Below are 14,675 nucleotides of genomic sequence, written 5' to 3'. Positions count from 1 at the left end.
GGAGTCTGCTTTGTTCTGGGTATATGGGACTAGCGGTTTAAATACCAGAGAGGACATCAGGGTTTCACCACAGATCACTAAGAAATTACTACTGAGATCAGAGGAGCTCAGTGGAACAGGACATTTTTCTTTGCTTGATACTATGTCTCCATGCTGATTGGCTAACACTGACCTGGTCCCCATCAGATTGGCTGACACTACTCAGGAGGGCAGCCATATAGATATATTGAACCCTGAAGTACCTTCCTGCCTAGAAATGTACCATGTGGATTCAAATAGATTACATTCAATGTTCCAGGTTCTCCTGAAGGAAATTGTTTGTTATAACAATTGGTATTGTTCATGTAACATATAGAATACACATATCAGAATATACAAATCAATTGAATCTGCCTAGGAATGTATACAAAAGGATCAATGGATCTGCATGAATGTCTTAGATAATAGAGATTGAGTAGCCACTGGGCAGTAAAACAGGACTACAGTACATCAGTGGTGTCTGTTCTCCCTGCTCCACTAGCTGTGTCTGTTCTCCCTGCTCCACTAGCTGTGTCTGTCTCTACAGATATCCATTAGCTGCATCTCTCTACACAGAGATCCACTAGCTGTGTCTGTCTCTACAGATATCCATTAGCTGCATCTCTCTACACAGAGATCCACTAGCAGCTTCAGTCTGTCAGCATGGAGCTATGCAGTTCAGTGGAGCTCTTAACCAGAATACTGTACAGTACACCTACTGATCCAACCTCCTTTCCACACGCTGGATTCATGTGGAGGTCTGTGTCGAGGGGTAGGTTGGTGTGTGTGTGTGTGTGGGGAGGGGGTGATTTCCCAGATTAAAAAATATACACACACGCCTGTATATAGACACACCAAACACACACATGTGCATTTACACACAAACACATTCTGGACACACGTACAGAGCCTCTGGGAGATGGATGGAAGTATAGATGGCCTTGTTATTGTCATTATAGCCTGGCGGCGCATTGCTGGAATGAACAGGCCAACGGCAAGTGCTGAAGTGAAAATGTTACCAGCATAGATGCCATCAAGGCCAAAGCATCGATCAACCTCATTGGTTTCCTCATCTGTTTAGATGGAAGTACGCTGCTATTTTAATGCCTGGCTCTCATGGAGCGTGTGTGTTAATACAATATATGTCCGTGTGTGTTTGTGCGTGAAAACATGCTTGTACGCTTTGCAATATGCGTGTGAGTGTGTTTGACACAATTTATTTCTAAAGTGTGCTTCCTCCTCCGTCCACGGTTTGTGACTGTGGTTGTGTATTCGATATTCCATTTGTTTGCACTGTCTGTATGACCGAGAATAACTATTTGTTTCCTGGGACCTTGGACTTCCTGCTTTAGCTACACTTGAGCTTCCTGGCCCTGAACCCAAGTTATACGTTCACCAGCTCAAGAGAAATAGCGTATTAGTATAAACAAAAAAATAGGCCACGATGTTGGTTTTGGTTCGCAAAAAGCCTCAAAGGAAAGGTAGTTGGAACAAAAGCAACTGCCAGATGAACCGATGCACAAACACAATCCTATCTATCACAAAATATAATAGTACAACATAAAAGTGTTTGTAGGCCGTTGTGAATCAAGTTTCCTTACAAAGCTCTGAATTATTAAATAATAGTAACGATAGTAGAAGGTATTAGCGTGCAGAACGATCGAGTTTCATATTTATCGTAAAGATGGTAGAAACGTTGCGCGCAGAGCGGTCAGGTTTCATTTTTATAAATGTTTTAAGAAAACGTGAAACTGGAACCCAGCGCCAGAATACAGAGTCCCCCGGAGAACAGTTCAGGGTGGAGAGATGTCGAGAGCCGATATTATATCTCCCTCCCTTTATTCTGAGACACCAGCACACCCAGGCACACAACACAGTCTGGAGAATCCATTATGTCTGCAGAGAAATCTGATGAACTGCGACAGAGCACACCTGCTACTCCAGGTGTGTATGTCTGTGATGGGACCTGCAGGGTTACATATTTAATAATGTATAAATACATTCATAAAACATATTATTATTACATATATGAAATTATGTTGTTATGATAATTTTGGTCGGGAGAAACACTTGATGTTTCATGTCCAGCATAGAAGTAGAGCATTTCTGTAACTGTAGTCCTGTAGAGAGAAGACCTCTGGGAGCGCTCGCTTAAGAGAACAATTAACTGGAGGGATCAATATCGTTTCCCTGACCAAACCAATTAGCAGTGGTTGGAAGAGAGGCCAGTTCAGAGCCGGCGCGAGGCTGAAGGGGATGTTAGAGGACAGCTGCTCTCCCAGTGGTGGAATCAACTCCCCACCTCCATCAGAGACACTGACTGTCTCTCCACCTTCAAGAAAAGGCTCAAGACGCATTTGTTCCAGGAGTACAACGGTACTTAGGAATGGTTCGCTTGACCCGATGTTAGTTTCCTCAAGGATCACAATGACTCTTGCTCAGAGACTTGTTGCTCTTGTGGTTAGTGGTAACTGTTTTAAATTTTTTGTACTCGCTGTGATATATATTTTTTATTATTGTTGCTTGTTTTTTCCACAGGTACACTTGCACGTATAGCGGTTCATGTTGTTTAATTGTAACTTGTTTAACTACATGCTCTTATGGTTCTTCCCTTTGGCACTTACTTTGGTTGTTCACAATGTGTGCTTCATGTTTTGGCTACTCGCAATGTTTTGTGGCTATCTTGTTGTTATGATCAGTGAACTATGCACTTTGTAAAGCTCTCTCTTGGAAGTTGCTTTGGATAAAAGCGTCTGCTAAATGAATAAATGTAAATGTAAATGTGACCTGAATGGTTTTCGTTTCGATGAACTTGTCATTGATTTTTTATATCACTAGTTTATCTGCCTTTTTCACAAAGGAGTCTTCGTCTGTGAGAAGTCGATAAGAGTGTAGAAATGGCAGAAAAAGTAAATATTTGACAGAGACTTCAGATGTCATAAAAATGTAATTGTTTATACATCAATTATTATTTGGTGAAAAAACAAAATCTATAACCTGAGACAAGATGATGATGCTATGCACACCCTCCTCTCCTTTCTCTCTTTTCTCTGGTTTCCCCCAACTCTCTCTCCTTGGTTTAATCCTCTCCCTCTCTCTCTCTCTCTCTCTCTCTCTCTCTCTCTCTCTCTCTTCTCTTGCTTTCATTGTACTCAACTCTCCCTTCTCTCGGATTCTCTTCACCCTGCTGCAGTTGTTTATGTCTCTAGTGCCCCTATTGGCCAGACATGGAACAGCAGGCAGTCCCCCTCCAGCTGATCCCAACTCCAGGGTCAATGACAGGTATCTGCTCTGTGTGCAGCGTCTGTTGCCCCGGTGGCTTCTGTTCCACTGGCCACAGCAGCGGGTCTGCTTACAAGAATGTGATGAAGGAGAGATGGATCGTGGTGAGGAGGGAGGGATCGTGGTGAGCAGGGAGGGATCGTGGTGAGGAGGGAGGGATCGTGGTGAGGAGGGAGGGATCGTGGTGAGGAAGGAGGGATCGTGGTGAGGAGGGAGGGATCGTGGTGAGGAGGGAGGGATCGTGGTGAGCAGGGAGGGATCGTGGTGAGGAGGGAGGGATAGTGGTGAGGAGGGAGGGATCGTGGTGAGGAGGGAGGGATCGTGGTGAGGAGGGAGGGATCAAATAAATGCAACATCATAAGTGTTTTAACCTATCTGCTTCCATAACTGAATGTTTAAGAGAAAATAACCCAACCTTTCACCAGAAATATTTTTTTAATATGAAGAGGTGGGCGGAAACTGGGGTGTTTAGTTACACTTAAAATGACCAGCTTTAAGCTGACAAAATGAAAGACCTTTACACATTGTTGTTACAATCCAGTGTTTATCTGCTGTTCCCACATGGTTAGGTTGTCTCTCTCTACCCCTCCCTGTCTCTCCCTCTCTCTACCCCTCCCTCTGTCTCTCCATCCCTCTCTCTACCCCTCCCTGTCTCTCCCTCTCTCTACCCCTCCCTGTCTCTCCCTCCCTCTCTCTCTCTACCCCTCCCTGTCTCTCCCTCCCTCTCTCTACCCCTCCCTGTCTCTCCCTCCCTCTCTCTACCCCTCCCTGTCTCTCTCCCGCCCTCTCTCTACCCCTCCCTGTCTCTCCCTCCCTCTCTATACCCCTCCCTCTCCCTCCCTCTCTCTACCCCTCCCTCTCTCTCCCCCTCCCCCTCCCTCTCCTTCCTCCATCTTTCAGCACTGCAAACAGGTTGCATTAACTTGAAAGCTGCCCTTGATTGGTTCAATCTTCTACTAAGAAATAAGCCTGGGGCCTTAGGAGCTGGGGCCGTGTCTAATGGTGATGATCAGACCTGGGCGCCCACGTCCATCAACACAGACAGGCGGCTGCAGCCTGCATCCTCCCCAGATTGCCTCGGGATTAAAGTGCAACAACGTTCATGCTCTCAGGTCTCAGAGGGGAATGGGAGAGGAAGATGGGGGAAATGGCTGTAATCGAAATAAAAGATATGGGGAGAGAGACGGAGTGAGGGGGGAGAGAGAGGGAGAAGAAGAAAATGGGAAAGAAAGAGATAGAGAGGGATAGAAGTTAAGATATGGAGAGACAAAGGTGAAACCGTTTTGTGGTGATTTCCACGTGTCTCTACTCTTCTCATGTTACCGTGCGTTGGGTCACAAGATGGGTGCCTTCCTGTGTCTTTACCTGCTGAGGTCAGAGTTAGGGCACTCTGTTCTAAGCCTGGACTCTTGTTAACACCACCTCCCTCTGTCTCCTGTAAACACCACCTCCCTCTGTCTCCTGTAAACACCACCTCCCTCTGTCTCCTGTAAACACCACCTCCCTCTGTCTCCTGTAAACACCACCTCCCTCTGTCTCCTGTAAACACCACCTCCCTCACGCTCCTGTAAACACCACCTCCCTCACGCTCCTGTAAACACCACCTCCCTCACTCTCCTGTAAACACCACCTCCCTCACTCCCTCACCTCCCTGTGTCTCTCCTGCTGCAGAGGGGAGGAGGGGGAGAGCCTCAGCTCTCGCAGTACTTGGGTGCTGCGCACACCCCTCTTCTCTCCTCTCTTTCTTTTCTCTGCTACCCCCCTCTCTCAAGCGCTCTGCTTTGTTTCTCCCTTTCTCTCTATATATCCCTTTCTCTCTCCTCTCCTCTCTCTTTTCCTTCCGTTTTCTCCTAGACTGGGTTGATCCCGCTCAGACAAGGTAACATGCTCATAATGACTCTGTGTGGCCCTCTTGTACAGGTGACTCAGAGGAAGAGAGGATGAGGCTGGGCTGCCATCGAGACTTTTCCCACCCTCGCATCTGATTGTTGGGGGCCCTCCACGCATTCTCTCTCTTCCTGCCTCCCTTCTTTCCCCACCAACTTGTCATCCTGGAGAGGAGCAGGAGAGAGGAGCAGGAGAGAGGAGCAGGGGAGAGGAGCAGGGGAGAGGAGCAGGAGAGAGGAGCAGGGGAGAGGAGCAGGAGAGAGGAGCAGGAAAGAGGAGCAGGGGAGAGGAGCAGGGGAGAGGAGCAGGAGAGAAGAGCAGGGGAGAGGAGCAGGGGAGAGGCGCAGGGGAGAGGAGCAGGAGAGAGGAGCAGGAGAGAGGAGCAGGGGAGAGGAGCAGGGGAGAGGAGCAGGGGAGAGGAGCAGGAGAGAGGAGCAGGGGAGAGGAGCAGGAGTGAGGAGCAGGGGAGAGGAGCAGGGGAGAGGAGCAGGAGAGAGGAGCAGGGGAGAGAAGCAGGGGGGTCATGAAACATGAAGAACCTTTAACTTCTTCCATATTTTAACACGGGAGGGAGAGGGAGACATGACTTAGCAGGCATATTTTTTACCTTCCATGTTTTAAAGCTCATTTCTATGCGGTTTGTTAAATATGAACGTGTTGGAGGGGTTTATAATTCAGGCCGTCTTGGTTGGCATTTCATGTGTACACCAGGAGAAGTCATTTCTCGCATGAGTGAACTCGTCTTTAAGTGTGATCATCTTCCCACGATTACAGCTGTGTCGTGCTGTGTGATAAAGGCCAGACTCAGTGATGGGGTTATTACTGACTGTAGAGGAAGAAGCTGGCTGGGAACAAACAAGTCAACCAGTACAACAGGAAGCAGAGGTTGGGACAGGTGGACAGGAGGTTTGTAGGTGGACAGGAAGTGGACAGGTGAGGGTACATTACAGTGGTGGTGAAGCTTCTTCCACGGGTCGAGAGACAGTCATCTATTGCCCTTACATACTTACAGTAAACCTCTCTCCCTCTCTCTCTGTAACAAAAAGGCTTGCCTCCACAGTTATGGAAATAAAGAGATCCATCCATGGAATGGTTCCGTACAGTATAACCCTGCCTGTAACGGTGCAGAAGTAGTTAACTTTCTACTTACTGTTTATTCATATCAAATTGAACCCTCATAAACAGGACTTAAAAGCTGGGATAAAACCGATGGAGCCTAGCGGATTCTGTGTGTGTGTGTTCTGTGACTCTGCCAGAATCAGAGTAACAAGCCCCCCTGGCCCTACGTGTTCCAGGAGCTGTGTGCAGAGGCAGGAGGCAGGAGGCAGGAGGCAGAGGAAGGAGGCAGAGGCAGGAGGCAGGAGGCAGGAAAAGACACCATGGTGTGTGTGGCTTCACGTTTCTGCTCTCCAAGGATGGCATGGTCTGGTTTATAATCCATGCTGACATCTTTGTCTGCTGCTGTGGATATACAAACACACACACACCGAGAGACACACAGAGTCATAGACACACAGAGTCATAGACACACAGAGACACACACAGAGTCATAGACACACAGAGACACAAAGAGTCATAGAAACACAGAGACACACACAGAGTCATAGACACACAGAGACACACAGAGTCATAGACACACAGAGACACACAGAGTCATAGATACACAGAGACACACAGAGTCATAGACACACAGAGACACACAGAGTCATATACACACAGAGACACACACAGAGTCATAGACACACAGAGACACACAGAGTCATAGAAACACAGAGACACACACAGAGTCATAGACACACAGAGACACACACAGAGTCATAGACACACAGAGACACACACAGAGTCATAGACACACAGAGCCATAGACACACAGAGACACACAGAGTCATAGACACACAGAGACACACACAGAGTCATAGACACACAGAGACACACACAGAGTCATAGACACACAGAGACACACACAGAGTCATAGACACACAGAGCCATAGACACACAGAGACACACAGAGTCATAGACACACAGAGAGACACACAGAGTCATAGACACACAGAGAGACACACAGAGTCATAGACACACAAACACTATCTTTCTCACTCACTCTCTCTCACTCACCAGAGGGGGGCGCTCACCCAGACTGGGAGGGTGCGTTTGATTTGTGTGACACCCTGCATACGTGCCGTTTCAAACTGTGGGAATGTTTCCAGTGAGGTTTGATGTTCAGAGAGTTGGGGCTGCTTGGAGACGAATCTCTCCCTGCAGCTCCCAGCAGCTCTGAACACAACAGCTCTGTAGTCACACACACACACACACACACACACACACACACACACCACAACAGCTCTGTAGTCACACACACACACACACACACACACACACACACACACACCACAACAGCTCTGTAGTCACACACACACACACGCAACAACAGCTCAGTAAAGACTCTCACACACCCCACAACAGCTCAGTAAACACACGCTCTCTCTCTCTTTCTCTACTATCTCTCTCCTCCCTTTCCTCTCTCTCTCTCTCTCTCTCTCTCTCTCTCTCTCTCTCTCTCTCTCTCTCTCTCTTTCTCTCTCTCCTCCCTTTCCTCTCTCTCTCTCTCTCTCTCTCTCTGTCACTCACACACACACACACACACACACATCCCACAACAGCTCTGTAAACTCTCTCTCACACACGCACATACATACTACAACAGCTCTGAAAGCGTGCACATATATACACACCTACACACATTACAGCTCTGAGAAAAAAACCCACACACACCCAGTCATACAGAACAGCCCATATAAGCCACATTCAAACAGCCAACATGCTATACTATTTAATGTGGGCTTGATAAGTCTTTCCTGGTAGAACTGTACCTCACTCAGGTGGCCTGCACAGGTAGCCCCGAACTAGTCGTCAATTATTCACAACCTCTTCACCTTTCTCTGCAACAAGATATTGACGTGAGAACAAAACAGGGTGTTTATTGCAGCCGACCGCCTCGGATCCACACTCTCATTGATCGACTTGCAGGCTGGTTACTCAGACATCAATGAACCAGACGTGTTTATTCACCCCTAGTTCCTCACTAGCAGAGCTGTGGTTACTCTGCTTTGTACTTTGCAATACTGCAGTTGAGATATTATTATTGTAGCTCCGTGCACAGTAGGTAAGATGCAATTACTTTGCACTATGCCAGGTACACACTGTGTGTGTGCTGTGTGTGCGCTGTGTGTGCGCTGTGTGTGTACTGTGTGTGTGCTGTGTGTGCTGTGTGTGCGCTGTTTGTGCGCTGTGTGTGTGCTGTGTGTGCGCTGTGTGTGTGCTGTGTGTGTGTCGCTCTGGGTGAGGGTCTGCAAAATGTATCAAATGTAAATGTGTGTCTGGACTGCAGAATCAGTGTGGGTTGCCGGTCCCATTCCTAACATCCCCCTCTCGTTGCTGCAGATGGACTAGCTGGTTCCTTGCTCCGGGAGCTGGTCGTGATTGCATCTAAAGCTGATATGGTCTTGGCAGACCGAGGTATACGACTGCAGATCTAGAGGCAGCAGGTCTCCCCCCCCCCCCCCCCACCCCACCCCCCCACCCCTCAAACTGCACAACAAGATTGGCAGAGGATGTCCCGGTTACAGAGAGAAAGATCGAGATATTGCCAGACGTGAAGACACGTGAATGCAGTAGAGGCTGGCTAAGTCCGCAATCCTCCAGCGACATCATATACTTCTGTCAGAAAGGAGATGCTTGTGCCACAGTGCAGTGATCAGACTCCCAGACCCCTGCACTGTCACTTGTCGTTTTCAAAAAAGGTTGCACCTTTCTTGAATCTGCATCAAACAAACAGACCTGTGATTCCTTTTCTGTGTGTGGATCTTTTTATGGTTACCACATCAATTAGGGATTGTTTTATCAAGCCTGATACGATGGGCTAATGCAAACACAGAATCGTAATTGATGTCAAGGTGTTACAGACAAAAACGATCTCACCCATGCAAGTCCATTTTGTGGGAGATTCTCTGGAGACGGAATAAGGACGACGAGTGAAAAAAGCCAGCTGGGAGTTCAGGATGGATTGCAGAAAGTGCTTACTGACACTGGCAGGAAAATTACAAGAAAAATATCCTCCAAAGTACACTCTCATGCTCAACATGGATTGCTGAGATCTAAGGAGGCAAGAAATAAAGACTTGTGCATCAACATGTGGAAAACTGATCACTGAGAGCAGACGAGGAGAGGAAAATGATTGTGATGATATTGTCAAACAGGACAGGATGTTCATTGCTGAGATGAGAGAGATGGGGAGATTTCCCTGACGTCTCTCCCGCCACAGTCTTGAGTAGAGAGGATCAGAGAGAGGTCAGTTAGTTTGGTGTGTTTGTATCAGGCATACTCTATTCTACAACAAACACAGTCTGGAGAGAACCCTGTGGAATGTTTTCTCTCTTTGAAATGCAACAGTGGAAAGAGGTCAGGCAAGAGACAAATAAAGGTTGAACGCGCGAAGGAAAGCGTCTTTTGGTGATCATTTGAAGTATGAGGAGGGAATTCATAACCTTGTTGTAACAAAGGCCTTGCTTGTGACAGCGGTCTCAGCAAGACACCACTACCTCTCATCATGAGGAACAGAGAATACTTCAAGGAGAAAACCAAACGTGATTAGATTGATGAACTTGAGAACAAGCCTCCGGAAAGATGCTTTAGCCATGGTGCTCAGATTAACTCACATTAAAGGCAGAAAGTGCAGGGACTCTTACATCCATTGCCAAGTCAAACTGAAGAAATAATAAGGCTGAATGATGGACTTGATAACAAACAGAAAATCAATCAGAGCGTTTACCCTTGAAAGCATAAACACCATTAGTGAATTTCTGTAGAAATGGTACCCACAGGTACAAGCAACAGTGAAGTGTGTGTTTCTGAAGGGTAGTTTGATTGTGCTATTTGGTGTTAAAGGCAGGATTATCAGAATTGTATGTGATCATTTGTGCAGATGAAGCATGTTTCAGCCATTGACTGTAAAAACAACGGACACAGCAGAGAGAAAAAAACATAAGTTTTGTTTTATATTCAAAAATGTCTGTGGAACTAGTAAACAAAGCTAGCGAATGTATAAGTTTGAATACTGTTGCTGTCTTTTGACTTCTCAGCACAATGTCATCCTGTTTTTCAGTTTGTGATACTGTAGGATATGGAAACTAGATTTTTAGTCAGTTACTAAAGTCTTTTTGACATTTGACTCTGGAGTTGGGATCTCTGGATCGGTACCTTGTTGTCACGTGCAGCCTGGCTGCTGAATAGACGTTTATGTAGCTGTGTAAAACTGTTTAACTAAAGAACTAAATAATTTACAGCATTTAATTCCTGCACATTGATCGATCCCTCTCTCCTCACTGCCCCTCTCTCTCTCCCTCAAGCCTTGCTCCCTTGTTGCGTAACTCCTCCTCGCTCCTCTCTCCGCGCGATCGGAGATGTCTGTCAAGTAGAACTTGAGACCCAACCTCTTCTACTAGATAGAGCCTGAGGCTGGTGAGACCATGAGACTGTGAGGCTGGTGAGACTGTGAGGCTGGTGAGACCCGGAGGCTGGTGAGACCATGAGGCTGGTGAGACTGTGAGGCTGGTGAGACCCTGAGGCTGGTGAGACCATGAGACTGGTGAGACCGGTATTGTGTCGGGGTGTAGGGGAGACAAGAGAGAACGAGAGGATGCTGGTGGAGGTAGGGATGAGGAGAGGATGAAAGGATCACAGTGGAGGAAGTGACTAGTAGAAGTCTATCACCAGGACTGAGACTCTGTTGCCTCGGTAACTTAGAGATTTCTAATTCAATTTCATGTTTCATTGGCTCTCTGAGCTGCCAACCGCAGCTCTGGTAGTCAACCATCTAACTTAGCTGCTCAGGAATGTGCCTCTCTTGGTTCTCCCCCCTCTTTCTCTCTATTCCTCTCACTCTCTCTCATCTCATCTCTCTTTCTCTCTCCTCTCTCCTTCTCGCTCTCATCCTTACTCTCTCTCTTTTTTCCAATTTTTCATTCAGATTTTTTCTCTGTCATTCCTCCCTTTTCTCTCTTTTGTTTTGCCCTTCCTCCCTCCCTCTCTCCCTCACAAGTGATGTTGCTGTTCTGAGACGACAGTAACAGACTGCACCTCACTGTAGAGTGATCTCAGTCAGAGATAAAGATTGTGTGTGTGTGTGTATGTGTCCATTTTTGGTGTATGTGCATGTGTGTGTGTGTGTTAGTGGAAGCCAGTCACTATCATAACCAGAGCAAATGAAAGTTTATTGTATTGTAAGTAGGTGTATGTCCAGGTGTGTGTGTGTGTGTTTATGAGACCAGGTTTCTGTGTGTGACCAGGTGTGTGTATGTGTGAGTGAGATCAGGTGTGTGTGACCAGGTGAATCATTTGATGCTGGGATAGACAGAACAGACATTACATGGGGAGTGCATTTCAGAGCTGGGCTGTATTTTGTCTAGTTATGAATGTATGAGGATGTTTCATATGTGGATGTGTTTCATATGTGTTTGTGTGAGGACAGTCTGCATTATTTCTTTAACGGCCATACTATCCAGCTCATTGGCATTCAGCTTCCACAAATGCATCAAATCTCTGATTGAGATCCAAACGTATTTGCATCAGCCTTCATGTGCCTCTAATCCCCTGTGTATCATTATCTCCATCTCTCTCCATCTCTCTCCACCTCTAACCTCGGAATTATTTCTAGTGACATCCCTTGACAAATCTAAAGTTGTCGTCATTTACAAAGTAACGATTAAAGTAAAAGAACACATAAAATGCACTGTATTTGAACTTAATGAAATGTATTACAGATTATGCACATGCATTTATTTCTGATTCAGAAGCAAACGGGTTTCACTAGCGAGACAGTTTGAAAAATAAATCAATACAAACACATACATTTTTTTCCCGACAAGGAAGTGTATTCTCGTTAGTCTCAGACGTAACAAAAGCCTGAGCAGAAAAAACATAATTTCTGAAGAAATCATTCGAAATGAACCTGAATACACTTTTCTTAAACAAACAAAAACAACATGCCTTCGGGCTGTTTCTGTGATGTGCTGAACCAGCAATGCGGCACCATCAAAAACCCTTGAGTTTTAATCACCGTCTTTTAATGACTGCACCTCTCTCATCTACTGTAGATAAACAGGATGATGCTCCAACCAGCACAACAACCCAGCGGACCCCATATGAAACCTGATATCTCCTCTGTCAAACTGTGTGTGTGTGATGTCTTAGAGCTAGTTGTGTCTTTGAGAGAGTGTGAGAGTGTGTGTGAGCATGAGTGTGTGTGCCTGAGTGTGTGTGAGCCTGAGTGTGTGTGTGTGTGTGCCTGAGTGTGTGTGCCTGAGTGTGTGTGAGCCTGAGTGTGTGTGTGTGTGTGAGCCTGAGTGTGTGTGTGTGTGTGTGAGCCTGAGTGTGTGTCTGTGTGTGAGCCTGAGTGGGTGTGTGTGTGTGTGTGTGAGCCTGAGTGTGTGTGTGTGTGTGTATGTACTAGCCGGTGGCAAACTCAGGCTGTCTGAGGGCCAGGGGCGCAGAATATTAAAAGGGCACTCAGAGGCCACTTCATCATGTTTTTTTGGTACATGGGAGCACCCTAGAGGGATCTGCATCACAGTATTTCCATTAGAAGGGCACCCTATCACGTTTTCTTGCACACTGGGCCACTGTAGAGGGAACTTTATATGTGTTATCTCCCCTAAGAGCATCCAAGAGGGCACTTTCTCGGTCGTATTTCTTTCCAACATGGCTGAAGAGGGGCAGTTGCATCCACCAGTGGTGCTAGTAGGACTCAGACACAGCCAGGCCCCACAGCTGGAGCTCTGCCAGGCCGGTTAGACTCTGACCAAGACAGAACCATCCACAATCAGTGTTTAGCACCACTGAACGCCTGCTAATATCAGCCTGCAGCTTTTCAGCCCTGCCGAATAAGACTGTCAAAAGTTGAACAAAGTTAGTAATGTATGCTTGGTCAGAGACATTCTCAAGGGTGCAATACGTGCGGTCTGTTTATATGTATATATACTATATTTATATATATTTTTTTTATAAGACTTGAACTTTAAATAACAAAGCTGTTCATCTGAGGCAGAGACGTGGCCTGGGTCCTGTACTGAGAGGCTCTTGCTGGGGTGGAGGGCAGGGAGGGGGAGAGAGGAAGGTAGAGGGGAGGGAGGAGGTTAGGGGAGGGTGAGGCTGAGGGGAGGAGAGGAGAGGGAGGGGGAGAGAGGAAGGTAGAGGGGAGGGAGGAGGTTAGGGGAGGGTGAGGCTGAGGGGAGGAGAGGGAGGGAGGGGGTGAAGTTGGATTATGTACAGATATTGAGGAAAAAACTGCTTCACCACTACATGATTCATTGGATAAATGGCCTAAAATGGATAATTAAATGTTTTGTCTTCTCGTTTACCACCTATTGTTTTTTGTAAAACAAAGCTGACCTCCATGAAGTAATGAAGACTGAGTGAGGCTCCTCCAAACTGAGGGAATATCGATGTTGTGCCTCACAGACACCAATTACTCCAGTCATCCCTCTTAATCCAAAGTACTGTCAAACTTTACATAGCTGCCAACTATCTACCTTGTAGTTCCTGCTATGTACTTACACTTCATTACTGTACATTATTCACTTAAATACCTTACTTACAATGTTACTATTAGTATTGCTAAGTAGTAAATATGGTTAACGCATCCTTGGCTAGATGGCAGCTCGTGTGCTGTGAGAACTGGCGCTTTACAAATGACTGTGCTGGAGCGTGTGTGTGCCTCTTTTTTTGTGTTGTGTGTACCTGTACATGTGTGTGTGTGTGTGTGTACATTTAGTCATTTAGCAGACGCTCTTATCCAGGTGTAGACCTGGATAAAAAAAATTAACTAATTTAGCCAATTGACTGTTTTCAATTCCACACAGGGACAAGAGGAGACAGGAATTTATTGCAGATCTCTTGCACGTCACTCATCAAAACTGTATTAAAAAACATCTCACCTGGATAACCTGGAGATGAGCCAGGCCACCATCTTAAGAAATCAAGGCAAGTGGATGTTTAAAATGCCAAGCTGTGATTCATAATTCAACAGCATATCTTCATTACAAAACATGAATGCACATTTCAAATTTCAACAACAAAAAAAGTGGTTATTTTTCCTCCCAGGACTGTATCAGACCTATAACACAGGGCTAAGGCACAACAAGAACATGTACAGTAGTAAACCTGTCCAGAGACAAGCTACTTCTCTGGACCTTTTATTAACAAAGCATAGTAAGTACTAGGCCATCAGCACCACACCTATTTCTAATTTGTTTTATACACAAACATAAATATGATCTTATAGATTATTTAGAACACCGGTAACGTGACATATATGCTACACACACACACACACACGCACGCACACACACGCACGCACGCGCACACACACGCACACACACACACATACACACACACGCACGCACACACACACGCACGCACACACACACACACAT

The sequence above is a fragment of the Osmerus mordax genome, chromosome 4, assembly GCF_038355195.1.
Source record: "Osmerus mordax isolate fOsmMor3 chromosome 4, fOsmMor3.pri, whole genome shotgun sequence".
NCBI classification, from domain to species: Eukaryota; Metazoa; Chordata; class Actinopteri; order Osmeriformes; family Osmeridae; genus Osmerus; species Osmerus mordax.
This window is presented reverse-complemented; position numbering follows the sequence as displayed.